Source organism: Bos javanicus, chromosome 2, assembly GCF_032452875.1.
Source record: "Bos javanicus breed banteng chromosome 2, ARS-OSU_banteng_1.0, whole genome shotgun sequence".
In the NCBI taxonomy this organism is placed as follows: Eukaryota; Metazoa; Chordata; class Mammalia; order Artiodactyla; family Bovidae; genus Bos; species Bos javanicus.
The window spans coordinates 61,207,411-61,226,337 of NC_083869.1; the positions used below are offsets into that span (position 1 = coordinate 61,207,411).

An 18,927-nucleotide genomic window follows, 5' to 3' on the forward strand; every position below is an offset into this window, starting at 1 on the left:
TCCAAGCTGGCTGTGTCTCAGAACCACACTGAGCACATCTTAAATATACAGATTTCTACAGTTACAGGGCATCCCAAGTGGCACAATGGAAAAGAATCTGCCTGCCGATGCCAGAGATACCAGAGATGCAGGTTCGATCGGGAAGTTCCCTTGGAGAAGGAAATGGCAACCCATTCCAGTATTCTTGCCTGGGAAATCCCATGGGATAGAGGAGCCTGGTGGACTACAGTCCATGGGGTTGCAAAGAATCAGATTTGATTGAGTGACTGAGCACACATGCACAGTTACAAGTTTACTACTCCTAGTGATTCACCTCTGGAGGTCTCAGATGAGGCCTAGGAATCTGTATTTGTAAGCACTGTTCTAGGTTAGTGCAAGGCACATTTGAGTTTAAGAGATGCTACCCTTAAAAGAAAGTGAAAGTGTTAGTCGTTCAGTTTTGTCCAACTCTTTGTGATCCCATGGACTGTAGCCCACCAGGCTCCCCTGTTCATGGAATTTTCTAGGCAAGAAAACTGGAGTGGGTTACCATTTCCTTCTCCAGGGGATCTTCCCGACCCAGAGACTGAAGCCAGGTCTCCTGTATTGCTGGCAGATTCTTTACCATCTGAGCCACCAGAGAGGTCCCTACCCTTAATTGTTCCTTATTTTTCTAGATATCTATTGGACTTAGATCTATGGGGAAACAAATAAATGAATAAGCAAAGGCATGCATGTTTGGAAGGTTGTGTGTGGCTGTGTCAGCGGGAGGGGCCTAGGCTGAGGTCCGGGGAGCTAGTGTGGCCTGGAATCCATGGGTGAGTTAGTACCCCAGAAAAGGTGTGCAGGGTGGGGGTAGGATATGAGACCCCATGCTGGTCACTGGGCTTGGGACATCCTGCCAGGGAGATGCCAATGAGTACACAGAGTGCAGATGACTCAGGGGAAGTGGAGTCTGCAGGCCACAGACACGCTTGTGACATCTCAGGCAGCCCGTCTGTGGCAGGTAATACAGAGGCAGACAGCGTGGGATGGCCCTGCACTCTCAAACGCCCACGGTCACTGCCTTGAATTCATCAGTTATTAATTTTGCACACACTGGGTGGAGGCCTACTACAGGCCAGGCAAGCCACCAGCACTGAGAAAGGAAGGAATGACCCAGTCCCTAGCCCCAAGAATGCCTGAGGCTGGCAGGAGAGACAAGCATGCAAAGACACAGAGGTTAGAGAGGTGAGGACAGGAAGCCTCTGGACATCCCAGCTGAGGACAAAGCCACATACCTAAGGGCAGAATGAATCCTGGAAACATCAACAGCTAAAGGGAAAATCGTGACCCCCAGGTTTAGAGTAAAACGTATTGCGGAAGGATGCAGTTTCTACTACTAACTTGCTCTGTGACTTCACACAGGTTGCTTGGCCTCTCTGAGCTTGTTTCCTAATCCGTGAAATGGGATAACGACACTGGTAGCTTCATGAGATTATTGTGTTGACAAAATGAGAAATCAGGTGTGAGACACTGAGCACACAGTCAGTATTTAATAAAAGGTAATAAAGACGACCATTAATGGAGCCCCTTCCATCAATTTTCATAAATACAGTACAAGCTGAAGGAGCTGATGTCAGGCCCAGTCTGAGGAGGAAACAGACTCAGACAAGTTTCACATAGCAAAGAGAAATGCCAAAGCCAGAACATGAACGCAGGCCAGTCTCATTCCAGAGGCTCTACCTTTAGGCTAAGCTATAAGCAAATATATTATGGAAAGGGAAGATGTTTAAAAATCATAATAATTATCATAATAATCAAAAGTGGCAGTTCATCCAGAATTTCACATCGGATTAAGAAAATTGGACTGTATTTATCCAGCAGGATGTTAATCATATTGATAGCTTCATTTTATTGAGTGCCAGGCCTGTACAAAGCACTCTTAAAAATCCATACAAAACAACTGTTTTACAGATAAAACAAGTGGGACTTGTTTTTGTTTGTTTTTTTGCTTTTTGTCCATACTGCGCGGCATGTGAGATCTTAGTTCCCCAACCTGGGATTGAACCCACACCCCCTACAGCATGGAGTCCTAATTACTGGACCACCAGGTAATTCCCCCAAGTGGGATGTAAAAGGTTTAAAAAGCTAGCCTGAGGTCATTCCGTAACTAAGAATAGTTGAGTCAAGTTTTGAACCAAGGGCTGTGAGTCCTTGTGAACGTCACCATGCTGGTGTACCAGAGATTCTCAAAAGGTAGCACTCTGCAGAACATCCAGAAGACAAGACTCCCTGGACTCCGAGACACATGAGGTATTTCTCAGGGGATGTCGTCACTGACATTGGAATCAGACCTGGTTTGGGTGCAGAGCGGGAGAAGGAAGAAGCAGTGGGCACAGAGCAGGGGTCAGCCCAGGGCGAGCTGCGGCCTTCCTTGCAGCTGAGGAAACACCGAAGGCTGATGTCTGTCAGGGCAGCAGGAGCTGGGTGCAGAAGGGCACCCTCCCACATGGAAGCGGGAATCAAGGAGCCTCTAGGACAATCTCCAGCTCTGCCCCAGCCATCTGCCTGCCCCCTTCTCTCGGCCTTGATAACTTGGGGATGGTCTCATCTGCTTTGGACGTTACCCCAGCAACTTCAGTCACATCTGAATCTTTGGTCTGTCTGGGTGAGTCTGTTTTTTATTGTGTGGTTTTGTTTCTTTTGTCAACTAAAAATGAAAGGCCAGTGTTCCCAACCCCCGTCGGCCTCAGAAGCCGACTGACATTGGCCGGGTCCCTTCTCTTCCCCTCTGAACTCTCCTATCCACTGGTGACGCCTGTCTTCCTGACCTCATGGGGTGACAGCAGAGAAGAAATGAGGTCATTTAAAAGAGTGCACAGAAACAAGGGGGGTTTTTGGTTTGGGATTTTACTGGGGTTTTTTTTCTCGTTTTAAATCATGACAGCCTATTGCCCTCTCTTTCCTTGGACTCAGGGGAGCACTTGATGCTGACTGAGGAATATCAAGGACTGCGTTGTTGAGAGAGCCCATCCCACACACGCAGAATTACACAACTGGCCAGACTTCCAAAGCCCTCCCCCATCATCACCCAGAGAAGAGGCAGTGAACGGAGGACCCAGACAGGAGGGGATTTCCTCACTTTTGTGCCAGTGTTGGCACAGATGCAAGAGGGCCAGACGTTTCCCAGCCCTGGGGTCCCTTGGCCTGAGGAAAGGTGGGTGAGAAAGATTTGGTCTCTGGCCCTCCTGCCCCAGGAAGCAGAGCCATCCAGGCCCTTCCTCTGAAGATGGAGTCCAACTGCATCTTCAGTTATGAGTCCAACTGCAGCCTCAGAAGACCCCAGTGGACCCGCCCACAGTGACATTCCGACCCTTCACAACTGCCCTGTGCCACCATTCCCTCCTTCAGTGAAGGCTGCACACAGAGAAGGAGCAGAATGTCACGTATCAAGTGAGGGTTTCGATGCTATAGATTCCCCAGCCCCGCCCTCCCACTCCCTACCCTGCCAGCCCTGCTTCCTCCTCCTCATCACCCCTCCAAATCCACCCCCCCCACAAAGCTGCCATTGCCTTTAGGGCAGAATAAATCTCCTCTCTCCCCATTATCTTAAATTCCCTGAACCCATCTGCCTTAACCAAAAAAGAAATAAGGTAAGTCTGGTACAGCTCAGGCCAGCAAAGCTCCTCTCCCCAGAGGGTCAGGAAGCTGTGTAAGTGATATATCATAAATATTCTATTCCTCGATATAAATGTCTTGGGGCTTTTATCCACTTCCTCCCAAGTCAGGCCATTCCATGGAAAGAAAGTTTAAATGAAGTGAACCTTTTTAAGGAGCTTAAAATGTTCTCTTTCTTTGGAGAAAATAAGTAAATCTGCATTTAGTAGCTTTTTTTTTTTTTTTCTTTGCGGGCCTGACTAGAAGCATTTTAACGGAACTGAACCCTTTGAAGAGGAGAGGAAATGGGAGACCAGTGAACCCCAGATTGGGAAAACAGGTGGGGGGAGGCACCAGGAGGATAGCTAAGCCTGTCACCCCTGAAGCAGCCCTGTTCTGAGAGCCAGACCCCTGGCACTCAGGAGCGCTTATTTAGGGAAAGAGAACAGCTACTGAAGTGGTGGGGGTGGGGAAGATCAGCCCACCACGACCACAACCACACAGTGAGAGAAAGTCCCAAAGTCTGAAAAACAAAAACACAAATAAGGAAGTATCTGAAGCTGAGAAAACCAGCAGACACCTGACAGCTTTCCTTACGTAAATCTCAATTAGGATACCAAAACAAGTGACTAAAGCCGGCATCACTGATGAAGAAGTTGAACCCTGGTTTCTACAGTCGGATGACTAGAGTCAGAGACTTAAAAACAGGAAGCGCCAGCTGTAATATCAAATGACCCAGACAGTGAAAAGCGACGCAGAATACTTAAATTGGAAGACAGGAAGTCACAATCACGCCACAAACAATACAGATATTTGTCTGAGATATGTTTGGCCTGGTGCCCTATCACGGACAGAAAACAGAAAAATGCAGCCAAGTTGAGGGTATTTATCAGAGGTGAGACCAAAAGAAATGGCCACCCTGACATCCTCTCTGGCAAAACCTCATCTCTGCAGTTGAGTAAAACTCCAGAAGTTATACTGCTGGGTTTAAAGTGCAACTCACAGGCCTAGGGCCAGATACCATTACTAAGCCCTGGGACTTAGCTCCCAAAATAAAACCCTTAGCCTCTCTGAGACTCCCTCACTGCTCAAAGTAAAAGTAGTGGGCAACCATCATTTCTGGCAACCGTCATTCCTCCTCCGGGTAACAATAGCAAGTTCACTTTGCCACCTCTCGCCCACTCTTAATCTCCCTTCAGCTAGCTTGAGTGAAGCCCCATTCCTCCCCGAGCTGCTGGGCTTTGGGGTAGCCCCTCAATGCAAACTGCATTGCCAATCCCTGTCCACATTGACCCTCTTTGAGCCCATGAACATGAGCCTTGGAATTCTGAAGGAACTCCTGAAAAATAGAAGCTCTTTATCAAGTAGAATTACTAATCTGATAGCATAAAATTTTACTGTTGCCAAAAGCCACTATATGGCTAGAATCTGCTGAAGAATCAAAGCCAACACAAAACCAGTGCATAATAAAGAAGAAAAAAAAACAAAACTTCATAATATAATTATGAACTCCTGGATCCATCCTTACTTGAAGTTAGATCAGGGTCTTGGATTTTTCAGCTATGAGAACAGAGATCTGATTTCAGTGGCGGAGATTTGTCACTTGCAGCTGAAGGATCCTAATACAATGAGCAAAGGGTTTAGTCTCTGGTCTCTGTGAGATATTCAGAGGCACCTTCTCTCTTCTGCTAGTTCTTGGCAATAGTGGTCTGCAACCGTACTGGCTATGAGACCTCAGCCAAGTTTCTTTGTCTCTGAGTGTTTCCTCCTCTGAAATGAGGGAGTTGAACAAGGAGAATTCTAGGGTTCAGACAAGGGCTGAAACTGTGATTTCAGAACTTTGTAATATTCTCTGAAATGTTTCAGATCCCTAAAAGCACTACCCAGGATACACTTGACTTTCCAGTTCAGCAGATGATTTCTACATCTTTTCTGCATAGCCCAGAGGGTCAACTTTTGTGTGGGGATTTTTCAGTGTTGCAGAATAGAGAAAAATGTAGGTTCTCTGGAAAATCTTGGTTCAGGCAAATTCTGCAACTCAGTGTTCCCTTTGACTCTCTTCTCTATGTCTGGGTGGGCAAGGACCACAGGTATTAGAAATGGGAAAGGTATTAGAGATGGGAAAGCACCACCCTTCCCTGTCACCCAAGATTGCTGTGATCCCTGGGTATGTGGCAGGCTGCTTGTATACCAGAGATATGTGAAGGCACATTCATCAGGGAAATATAAGCTTATAACTTTAAGTGTACAACTTTTGGATGATCTAGAATGTGACCTATATCGGTCAAGATTATTTAGAATGTAAGTTTCAGATAGAGTATTTCAAAATGGATCAAACAAACAGAAAAGATAACTTATTTGGCTCCTGTATAAAATGAAAAAAAAATTATGTCTTCAGGAACAGCTGGATCCAGGTGCTCAGTTGCTACCTTCAGGAATATGCCTCTCTCTTTCTCTTAGTTTTACTTTATTCTCTGGGGAAGTTCTTAGATTTCTACCAGTTGTTCCAAGTTTATATCCATTTACCAAGTCAGCAACCTCACAAGAAAGAAAGTACCTCTTTGCCAACAGTGCCATTGAAAACCCCAGGACTAATACCCATCAGTCCAGCTTGACTCATGTGTGTCCATCTCTGCAACAAGTACTGTGATGCTCATTGGCCAAATACAGAGCACACACCACCTGTGTGTACACAAGCACAGGACTCAGGAGGCGCAGTCAGCCTCATTTGGCCCACATGGCCTCAGACTAAGGGAGGGCTGTCAACCCAAAGGAAAACTAAAATGCTACTTCTAGAGGAAAAGGAAATAAATGCATGGAAAACAACTGACAGACACTACCCAGCTTTGGGGCCAAACGCCAAGGGCCCAACTCTCTACAACATGTTTCTAGAACTAAAAGGAGAGGGAGTCATTCTTTTCCTCCTGCAGAGGGCCTCTCTCCCAGTAATGAAGACAACATGGGGTAGGAAGAGGACACAGGAGTACAGTTCCATGGGCCAGGAATGGAAGCTTAGCTTGTCTGTGAACCTTCCTGTATGGGAAGGTCCTGGTCCCAGGGAGAGAGGAAGGGAGCTTATGTTAAGGCTATGCCCTGAGTAGAACACTGACAGATACAGAGTTGTAGGGGTCCCCTTCCTTCTTTCTTAGGCTCCTCTTCCATACCTGCTTCTCCGGGACCCACAGACCAATAATGCGACCGCAGATCACAAGCTACCTGAGCTGCCATCATCATTTGTCTGGTTCACCAGCACATGTGGCCCTGAGGCCAGTCACTGCCGGAGTACCCACCCATTGCTGCCAAGCATCCTGCAAGAGCCCTGGTATTGAATGCCTTTTTCCATCACATTCACATCACACAAGTGCACTGCTATTCCAGCTGGAGCACAGTAAAGACCTGCTGGTAAAAGACAATAGGGCTGGACCAAGCCTCCGTGTGCACCTGACTCGCTGTGAGTCATATCCTCCGGGGACTGTCGCAGCGCACCATTGTAATCAATTAAAAAGAGTCACGTATGTCCCACACATTTGAACGTCAGAGTGGCAGCCAAGTTTGAGGATGTTATTCATTGGCTTGGAATGTAATTCTCCACTAAGATGTCCACAGATAATAGCACAAAAATAACATCCCTTCCAAACGCAGTTACATTTTAATTAAAGATAAGTTGTTATTGTATCCAAAAGAATAACTAAGGTCCTAAACAGTGTGTGTTATTTCATTTGCTTTGCCAGCTCTGTTTTAGCAATTCTAGTCACTCTGAATCTTCTTCAAGGCTGAGGTGTTAAGTTTGGCTGAGAAAAAAATCATCCCGGTTCTCTCTCGTTTTTTACTACTTTCTTCTTCAGAGGGAAGAATAAATAGCCTGATCACCACTCCCACCCCTCACTTTCACCTAGAGAAGCTCTGGTTGATAACAGTGGTAAATACTAACGGAAGAGATGTTGTAACTAAATGTCATCATGTTTATATCTATGTGTATCTTCTGCAATATAAGATAAACGAACTAATCTTCCTCACCAAGCTTGGGAGGATAACGAACAAAAATTATAGCAGAGTAACATACCAGTGTAAATATTTCACAAAAGCTAAGTGACAGTAAATAGAGCCAAACTGTGAGGTTGGAGTGGGACTTTCCTGAAGTATTCTCAAGCTCCACCCCTTAATAGAACAATTTCTAGTTGTTTTTAATATTTGGCTTCTCAAACTCACTACCATTTTACCATGCTAATGAAATAAGTATTGTATTAATATTAATTTACATATAACAGATCATTTTTAGGCTCATACAATGTGCCAGGCAAAGTGCTAAATATTTACATGTGTATAAAATAGATAATTAACAAGGACTTGCTATATAGCACAGGGAACTCTACTCAGTATTCTGTAACCTACATGGGAAAAGAATCTGAAGAAGAACAGTTATATGTATATGCATAACAGAATCATTTTGCTGTACATCTGAAACAAACACACTATTGACAAATAATTATATTCTAATATAAAATTTAAAATTTTTTAAATAAATATTTTACATGGATTATCTCCTTTATCCTCAGAGCAATTCTATGAGAAGAAGCCATCACCATATCAATTTTACACATGAGGAAACTGAGTCTCAGATAGGTAACACAACTTGGGACTAAGCATCACACCCAGGCAACATCATCCAGAGCTCATGTTCTTAACCATTTTAGGCTGCTTTACATTCCATGACCTCTTCCCTGAGAGCCACAATAGCTCCCTACCACCTCCCAGTTCAAGGTATATCACTGTCCTGTTCTTATAGCCCTCCCTGACCTGGCTGATCCCCCACCTCTCCATTCTAAATTCCCAGTCTTCCTAACTAAGCACTTTTCATTCTAGATACACATTTTCTCCCCTATTCCCACCCATCACTCACTTCCCTGAAAAAAATGAAAGTGTTAGTCACTCAATTGTGTCCAACTCTTTATGACCCCATGGACTGTAGCCCGCCAGGCTCCTCTGTCCATGAAATTATCCCGGCAAGAATACTGGAGTAGGTAGTCATTCCATTCTCCAGGGGATCTTCCTGACCCAGGGATTAAACCTGGTCGCCTGCATTGCAGGCGGATTCTTTACTGTCTGAGCCACCAGAGAAACCCACTCACTTTGCTGTTAGCCCGTAAAACTAAACACACAAGCTGACCTTACTTCCTTACCTTTCTGCAAGCCATTTCCTTCTCTATGAGGCTACCTCCTCTTCTCCACCAGTGAAGACCTCCAAAATCCCATCTCAAAACACCATTCTTCTTCTTTTAACTTATTATTTGGCAGCACCAAATCTTAGTTGCATGTAGCATGTGGGAACTAGCTTCCCGACCAGGGATAGAGCCTGGGTCCCCTGCGTTGGCAAGGTGAAGTTTTAATCGCCGGACCACCAGGTAAGTTCCTCAAAACACCACATTCTTATATATATATATATATATATATATATATATATATATATATATACACACACACACACACACACACACACACATATATTCTTATATATATTCTGATGCCCATGTGGCCGCCTGTCAGTCTCTCTCCCTCCTAGAAACTCCTATGACCCATTTAGGTTTTTTGTTTTGTTTTTACCATTCATTTGAAGCATAAACACTGCCTTGTGATGTTGCCTAGCTTCTAAAGCATACAAATTATAAACCCAACTATTATTAATACAGCATCCTTCTAGAAGGTAGGAATCACATCCTGACTCTTCTGACTCATCGTCACACCTAGCACAAAATCTGGCCCATTGCTCAGCTCAGCCCCCAGCGAGGGCACAGTCTGGGGTTAAGAACCCTGAGTACCATCTAACTGCTGGGACATTTCATACATGAAACATTCAAAACAAATGTCAATTTGTGCTTGGTTATCATGACGCAGCGCAAATCAGTCCCTGAAGGGGACAGCGCACCGCAGACTCAGCCCTCAGCTGTGATGCCCATGTGGCCGCCTGTCACAGGGGTGTGGGCCAGTTTGTGGGAGACTCCGAGGAAGAGTCAGCTGCCCCTGTATGTCAGAAGCTGAAGCAGAGGATATGCTGCAACAGCCTTTAGTCTGGACATCTGTTGAACATGTTCCTCTCCTCTCCAATCCTGAGAATTTGAAGGAAACAAAAACCATTTAAAAAAAATTTTTGGATTCTCTACATAGCACATATTCATGTTTATTTTTAAAAGAAAACACGAAAAAAGTATAAAGAATAATATATTATCCATTATCTCAACCATCGTTATCTTTCTGGTATATTTCCTTCCAGTCATTTTTGTTGTTGTTGTTTTATTCTCTACCTGCCTCTGTGCTAAACAATGGAATAGCAAAAGTAGAGACCTGTCCCAGCCCTCTAGTCTCTGCAGATGAGCAGGGGAAACAGGATCACAGGACGGGTCACAAGGTATGAAGACAGGGACAGTGCAAAGGACAAGGCTATGGAACTTCCCACACAGAGCGAGAAGGAAGGACAAAGACTCTGAAAAGGGCCCGCCTTTAGTTCTCGCCAGCACAGTTATCGAGATCCTACGGTGTGTCGGAGCGGTGGGGAACTGAGAAGACCTGGTGACAGGAAATGACTTGTAGAAGGTCAATCAGGTAGTTAGCTGTTTCCACAACACTTACTAGAACACACATTTTGAAGCCACAAGATCCTAAAGAAGACTTCATGCAAATAAACCCACAAATCACGTATATGTGAGTGTATGTGTATGCAATACATATTTTCAATTATTTATATATCATTTATAAATGCATATGTATTTCATACACACATAAATATTCCCTTTATCAAATTCTGTGTTAACACACACAAAATAAACTGCCTTAATTAAAGGTTCAAACTATACGAATTGAGGACCATTCAGGAAAATCTGGGGCACATGGTTTGGTCACTGTCATTATGCTGCAACTTTTTCTCAATCCAACACAGATTTCCTAAAACAGCCTTACATTCCAGCAGGATATAAAGCCCTGTCGAGGATGCCCTGCTCTGGAATCAAAGAGTCAAGAGTGGCTGGAAACAGATCTGGTTCACTTTACCCTCCCACTGAAATGGGATGCAAAACTAAACAATGTCTTTAGGGAGGCAGAACTTCATTTCCCTCAAAGCAGTCCTTCTAACCTAGAAAGCAAAGGGCCTGGGCTATTAGCAAGCAGAACTGCGTCTTGCTATTTTGCATTTCCTTCCTCGAAACTACCTTGAGTAGTTTGAGCCATGGTGGCTAGAGGCAAGAGAGGAGGAAGAAGGCAAACTAAATTAATTTGAAAATTAAATACGAAAAAGGAAGCAGGGGCAGAAACTTTGTCAGCCCCATAATTCCACATACTTTGAGTCCAGGGCTCACTCCATTCTGACAAAAGGAGTGGACAGAGCTGAGCTCTGTTCCGCGTGATTAATTCCACATTGTTCAATAGAGGTCGGTCCAAATGGTTAGAACAACAACTAGATGATAATCACAAAGGCCTCTGTGAGCCGTTAAAAATGAATTTGCCTGATATGTTCGCAATGTCTATTGAGCAACATCAAAGGAGCTCAAAGCACAGTGGACTTTGTTGAGTAACCAGTTTTAAGTCGGGTAAGAAAAAAAATATTTTTTCCTGAACATTTTCCTGCCTGCTAACTCTAAAAGCCCAACTTGTGTTCGCAGAGTCCACAAGAATAAATCAGCGCAGCAAAGAAATAATCATCATGAAGACACATAGTATGCCTCCCAAAAACCCATCATGTGCCCATCATTAATACATCATGGATCATTCATCTTTTGATTACTTTCTTGTAGGGACAGACTCAAATGCATTTTCTTCCTCCTTCTCTCTTTGCAAGAATAATTTAAGAAACTATCTAAGGGACTTCCCTGGTAGTCCAGGGGTTAAGACTCCACTCTTTCAAAGCAGGGAGTCTGGATTCCATCCCTGGTCAGGGAACTAGATCCCACATGCTGCATCTAGGGCCAAGTGCAGCCAAATAAATAAATATTTAAAAAAGGAAAAGAAACCATCTAAGGCATTATTACAATAGACAACACTAGAGGATGACTTTCTGGCAGCAGGAATTCCCAACACAGTGAGAGCTCTTTCCAACCTCTGGAGCCGAGGAAGCAGAGCATTTGGCGCTGGCTTTCACAGCAGGGTCCCAGCGTCCCTCCATTTCACTCATCTTCCTGCTTTGCTTTATTGCATATGCTGCTATTTTCCACACATCACTGGCTCCAAACTTGCTTCTCCCCAGACTCATTTCATCTCATTCACTTTCTCTTACTTCCTGACTCTGCTAATTCAGCAAACATGGACGAAGCATCTATTCTCGCAAAACACAGCTTCACTTTCTCCCTGTCACACGCCCATACCCATTTTCCTCCCCAAGCAAATCTTCCCTCCTAATTCTCAATACACTCTACGTGCATAGGAAGGAGGTACATAAGTTATCATGAAATATTTCAGACTTGCCAAAAACCTGTAAAGAGTAATAGAACAAAACACTTGTGTACCTACTGCCTACCTTAAGGGATGAGACACCAATATACTTGACACCTTACATGTCCCCCTTCCTTTCTGATGACAAACCCTACCCACAGATTATCACTAAACTAAATCAGGTTTTTATCATTCCCATGAATTTTTAAACATATTTACAACATATGTAAATATCCAAACATAATATATTATATTGTTTTACATTTTCTTGACCTTTATTTAACGGTTTTGTACCACATATTTTCTTTTGGATGTTCTTTGGCTCAGCACTGTAAAGCTGAACATTACTCACAACTCTAGCTCTAGTTATTCTTTTGTCATCAATGTCTATTATTCCATTGCATCAATGCAGCCCAATTCATTTATCCAGTCTCCTCCTAATGGATGTTTAAGTAAATCCCAATGTTTTTGTTTTTACGAATAGTGTCAACATCCTGGCATATGGTTCCTTGCACATATTCCCAACATCTTTTTAAAATTAATCTTTATTGGAGTATAGTTTCTTTACAATGTTGTGTTAGTTTCTACTGTACAGCAAAGTGAATCAGCTAAACATATACATCCAATATCCTCTTGATCTTCACCTGCACAATGATACTAAGGAAATAGTTATTCCTTAAAGTTGCCAATTAAACCCCTCCCAACACTGCCAAGTATGCCTCAGCCTGAACTCTGGCCCTTTCCCGTCTCATCCATAACTTAAAGGACATGGCCAGGTGACTTTGATCAGTGAGGCTGAAAAGACAGACCCCAGTAGATGCCAGGCCCAACCCCCACGGTCTTTGGCTCTGCCTCTCATCAACATGCCTAGGAGCTGGGGACGTGGCATTCCCTTCCCATGCTGGGAACTTCGGCACAGAATCAAGTTGCTGCTATTGGGTTTTATATAGCACATCCGACCGGCTGTTTGCTGCCTTACACAATGGAGTTGATGCTCTCCTGAGAAATTAATTTGGATTTCCATTGCACTTCAAATTGTGAAACAAGAATGAACACATCTCAGCCTGGGTGGTCTGCTTCCCTCGCTTTTTCTCCTAATCCGTTTCCCCACAGTCAGGCTAAAAGCACCATTATCCACTCCTCATCAGGGTCTGGGGTGCCCTGTCCCAGGCTTGTTCCATTCCCTTGCTTTATTTCCTGCATCATCTCTTTGGTCTGGGCTTCCAGATGTTATTAAATAATCCTTGAGATATGCCTTTAGGATTTGCTGTAAAGACACTTGAAATAAAATATCTGTCAGAACCAAGTTGGTAAGAATAAATGGGAAAGATTTGGTATGAGAGCTGGGCCCTTCCCTCCAGCAGCAATTATACCAGCACAAATCGGTTTTATTTGAAGACAGAGCCTCTTCCAGAGTCTCCTTTATCAAGACATTAAAATTTCCCCCTTGTTTCCTGAAAGTCAAATTTCCTTTTTCACCTTTGCCTGAATACTAAGGGTTTTCAAAATTATTTTATAAGATGCATGTGGAAAGTCTGAGTAAAACCATAATAGGAATAAGGATATTGAGAAAGAATATCCAGCTAATAACTAGGAGCAGAGAATTGTTAATACCTATAATCATTAGCATTCCAGGCACAGAAGACAAAATTCTTTACAAAGAATGGTACAACTGAGAACAACATAAAGAACCACACATAGCAAAGTCCATACAACTGAAATACATATTCCCAAAGGCTTTATATATTAAAAAAAAAAAAAACAAAACTAGTGTTGGGGAGGAAGACATTACCTTCTAAATTTCCCACATGAGAATCTAAACGGATATAGAATTTATCACCATAAACACGTAGAGAAATCTTGCCCCATAAGGTATATATTCCTTGATTTACACACACACTCACACAAAGCATGAAGAGTCACTTGCATGCTGATGAGGCATAGGCCTAAAACTTTCACCTACATTGAATTTTTGCAAGGTAAATAATATTTAAGCATTTCAGAAGTACTTTTTCTTCATTATGCAGCTGCATTCTATTTAATGAGCATGAACTATAGTCACACATTGTGCCAGTTATTTTTTATAAGGATTTCATACATTCCCAACCAATGCAAAACTCTGCATGTTTATTATTTCATTGGATCCTCAACAAGAGGATAGTCTTACCCTCATTTTTCTGATGAGGAAACTGGTGCTTCAATAGGTAACCAACCTACTGACATTTCCTTCGTTAGGGAAAGAAGAGTAGGGCTATAAATCCAAAGCAGGATTTCCCTTGTGGTCCAGTGGATAAGAATCCACCTGCCAATGCAGGGGACACAGGTTCAACCCTGGTCCAGGAAGATTCCACATGCTATGGGGCAACTAAGCCTCTGAATCCCAAATACTGAGTCTGCATACTGCAACTACTGAAGCCTGCAGTTCCGTGCCCTAGAGGTCCTGCTGCACAAGAGAAGCCATCGCAATGAGAAGCCCGCGCACCACAACTAGAGAGAGATCTCCACTTGCTACAACCAGAGAAAGCCCACAAGCAGCAATAAAGATCCAGCATAGTCAAAAATAAATAGATAAATAAATATTTTTTCATCACAGAGATTATCCACTAAAAATCAAAAATCTGTAAACCGTAAGAACACATAGAGATTTTGAAGTGAAGTGTTAGTCACTCAGTCATATCTGATTCTTTGTGACCCCACGGACTGTAGCCCACCAGGCTCCTCTGTCCATGGAATTCTCCAGGCAAGAATACAGGAGTGGGTAGCCATTCCCTTCTCCAGGGGATCTTCCCGACCCAGGGATCAAACTCAGGTCTCCTGCATCATAGGCAGATTCTTTACCATCTGAGACACAGGGAAGCCCCAAATAAATAAATCCAAAGCAGTCTGTTGGACTCTAAAACCAAAGAACTTAAGTGAAACCCTAACCTGCCTCTACAAAAAGGATAACTATGGTACTTACAATTTTTAGTCCTCAGAAAAACTTGACTATAGTAGATTCAAATGGATGGATGGATGGATGGAAAGAAGGATAGATGAATTGACAGATGATGAATGAAAAACAGTTGGATAGAGACAAAGGAACTTCATATCTCAATGAGGGAAGATTCAACAAAGTATTTTTTTCTCCATGAGAAGGGATGTATTATATAAACAGACATTCTTTTAGACACAGAAATCCTTTATTATTATTCATAATAGATAGATAAAATGTAAACCCAATACTTTATCTGTTGTATGAATTTCATTTTCACCTCTGAATGTCTTTTGACCTTTGTATCTGAATCCACTCGAATAGGAAGAAGTACTTGAAAATGGGGATTTCCTGAGTTGTGCCTATTTACCTCAAGCTCAGCTGCTCACCACATGAAAATAGCAAGGCAGGGTTCGATCCTTACACAGGTCTGTTGGTTTTACCAGTTCCTCTCACACAGAATCTTTCAGGCTCTGATTACAACAAACTCCAGGAAAGAAATAGAGGACGGACCCACCCACCCAACCTCTCTTGTCCACCAACCCACATGCCCGCAGTGGATTTACAAAATCCTCTTGGTTTAGTGAGGCTAGCATTTTCTTAGCATTGCCAAACCTTGAATATGAAACTGGGAAACTTGAATAAGGAGGAACAAACCTGTGAATGAGCTATATGAAGCAAAAGTGCCAGTCTTATGCCAGGAGTGACATCCAAACCAGGACAACACATGGACCATGAGTCACAGGCCCCGTGCAAGCCAGGAACTCCCATGTAAACCCTATAGGAGAGCTCCGGGCATGAACTCTGCATCTCATCTCATGAATCTTCACTTACTGGAGTTTCTATCAAACTAATGCCATTTTGCAGGTGAGAAAAGTAAGGATCCAAGAGGTCAGGTCACTTACAGGACAGAGTCAAGCTTCAAGCCCTCGTCTGTTCAATTTCCAAGCTGGTGCTCTTACAGACACACTGATATTCTCCCGGTCCTTTCTGCGGCTGGTCCATCCATCTGTCACCCAGCTGTACAGTGCAGCTCTCCCGGCGCACAGTAATGTGACACTTAATTAAATAACAGTGGTAAAGACCCACATAAAATGTTTACGGCTGTATCAAGTTTTCCTCAGTGCCAAGTGACTTGGTGCCGCCTGTATCTGATGACCATTTGGCTCTGGGGTTTAGCCAGGACTTCTCACAGTGCACAGACATGGCCCACAGGGGACCAGAGACAGTGTCAGAGGCAAGGAAACAACCTGTGTCCTGGATTTTGTGTTCAAGACATGATCCTAGACCCTTTGGTCCAGGGGGCCTCCCCAAGATGGAAATAAATCTCTCATGCAAGTGTTGAGTGAGCTGATGCACATTCCTGGGAATCTGGTCCAGAACTTTCAACCATTTTCTAAAAGAGACCTGTGACCACTCCCCAAGGTTGGGGAGCACTGCCTAAGCCACACATTTTAATGCCAGTTCCTTTGGGTGTAGTCCCAGGGCAGCTGTGGGATAGGCTTGGAGCCGGCACCTGTTTGGCGTCCAAACCTGGGCTGTTTTCTAAGGCTTCTGTGCTTCAACTTCCAAGAAATTCAGGCTAACATCCTCAATAGGCCCCTCTCCAAGTTCTCACCTGCATCCCTGTCCAACCAGCCCAAAGGTTCACCACAAGCCGCTGTGGTTACAAAGCTGGGTTTCTGGGCTCTGTTCCTTATTCTTTAGAAGGAACGTACTTCACAGTCCATTTAAAATTTCCACAGACCAGGCTCTGAAGGCCGGCAACCAATTGGGCCTTAGCTGTTACCTGAAGAGCAGATTCTCAAGAAGGAGAAACTGGGATGGATGTTGCAGCCAAGACTGACGCTTGGAATCTCAGCTTCGACAGTGCTGAGGAGGTCCAGAGGCCTCCAGCCCTTATGCTCTGGTAAGCCCAGTCTCATCAAAAAAGAGGGGGATGGTCCAAGTAGATCAAGCCAGTGTTTTCAGGGTCCCCAGACACATGGTGTATGTCAAAACAGACCTGAAAGGTATGGGCATCAGGCAGAAGTGATAGGAGGTCTAGGGAAGCCCACAGGAAACAAGGTGATAATAACCCTCACTGAAGGCTGGAAACCAAGAATAAACAAACACCCAGTGTCCTCATTATGCCAGAACATAGGACTCCTGCCAGGGCGTTGGGAGGGGTGCAGAGCCCACCCCTCCCCTGCCATCTTCTGAACTGCCCCCAGCCCTGAATTCTAGGCAAAGACCATGCCCCCCCGACAGCTGGACCATAAGGGAAAGAGACTTCTTTAAACTACAGTGGGGAAAGTTGAAACTTCAAGCAGCAGTTTGACAGCAGGGAGATTGATAGAGAGCAGACAAAAGTCAGGAAAGCTTCCCCAGAAAACATCACTCAGGACAAGAGTCTCATTTGTAAACCTAATGGGAACTTCAAGGAGCAGAAGGCATGCCTCCAAGCTGAACATTTTAATAAGAAAACCCATGTTGTATGAACCAAAGCCAATAAATTAATTAGGAATAGAATCACACTGATATATGACATTATCCACTTGTCAATTTAATTTCTTCCTTTAAATAAAAAAATAAAAATAGAAGAGGTCATTTTGCAAGGTGGTCATTGACTTTCCCCAGAGCAAGTGGCAGGTCTGTTTGCTGAAGAAGCGAATTTTCACTGGGTTTCACACTGGTAATGATGCGTGGTGATAACTTGTACAGGAGAGCGAGATGATCAAGTACAGTAGATGCGAAAACCCCAAGAGGATCCTTACTGATCCAGGGAGGGCTGTTTTCAAATACAAGAAACCTGGAATCTCTTTTTCAGAATACTTGCCAAACCACTCAAGGCACCAAACCCCAGTTTAAAAGTAGATCCAACAAGCAAAGATCTTTCTGGGCAGCTCTCCTATGACCATCTGTTCAGGGATTCACTGACCATAAGCTCACAGGTATTTAGCTCTCACTGTATATTGGCCCAGGTGCTAAGTGCTTTAAGTATACTCACTCATTTAATCCCTATCTCAGTGCTTGAAGAGAATGCATTTATTACTTTCATTTTTACAGAAGTAGGAAGTGGGACTCAGAGGTAAAGGCACTCTCCAGCGGCTCCACAGCGTGGAGGGACACAGTGAGGTCAGTCACAAGCCTTCTGAGACCCACAGTGAATTGACACCAATTCCTCCTGCTTCCTAAGCTGGAAAGGTTTAGCAGTAGATCTGAGGATTCACATTATTGCTGTTATAGGCAGCCTTGCTATACGCCACTGACCCTACCTCCCGGCTAGTTCACTTTGGAATCCTCCAATATAAATCTTGTGTCTCCAACTACCAATACTACTATGAACAGCAGTAGTAATAACAACAATACTTGGCATCTATGTGAGTATAACACACTTACACACCACTTCATCTCCATGTTAAGTCATGTTCTCACCAGAGTTCCCAGAAGATCCTAATGAGAGCCTGGGTGTCAGGGCGGTTGATTGGGGTTGGAGGATAGAACTCTGATCTTTTACCCTGTTTTCTTCTATCCTGCGTCACTTCTTACCACAAGAACATATTGCTTTTCCATTTCTTTAAAAGAGTCAATAGAAATATAAAAAATAAAAACTGTGAGGTAGAGACCATGATATTATTGCCACTGTGTTCTACAGCTCATCCAAGGCCACACGGCCAATTAGCTCAGAACCAGAACCCAAGCCTTCTAACTCTTATCTGTTTGTATTGTTCACCCCACCAGGGATATCTGTAATAGTTTCCTGAATTTTAACCTTTTATAGAAACTTCTAGAACAGGAAAGGTGATTTTATAGGCTCAGGGCAGTGGAGTGACTGCCCTCAGATGTCAGCCATGGTGGGTGGAAGTCGGGGCCAGCACCCAGTTCAGGCTATGCCTCATGTACACTCTGCAAACACCACATTGCGTTTAGCCTCTTAGGCC

General features: G+C 43.8%; 1 long non-coding RNA gene across 2 annotated transcripts in view; it reads right to left on the reverse strand.

Annotated features, from left to right (window-relative positions):
- Positions 1 to 18,603, reverse strand: part of LOC133260573 (uncharacterized) — a 306,515-nt gene extending 287,912 nt beyond the window's left edge. For both annotated transcript variants that reach the window (XR_009740868.1, XR_009740872.1), the window contains exon 1: positions 5,147 to 18,603. This is a non-coding gene — a long non-coding RNA (uncharacterized LOC133260573). The remainder of the gene's footprint in view (positions 1 to 5,146) is intronic.
- Positions 18,604 to 18,927: the final 324 nt, after the last annotated feature.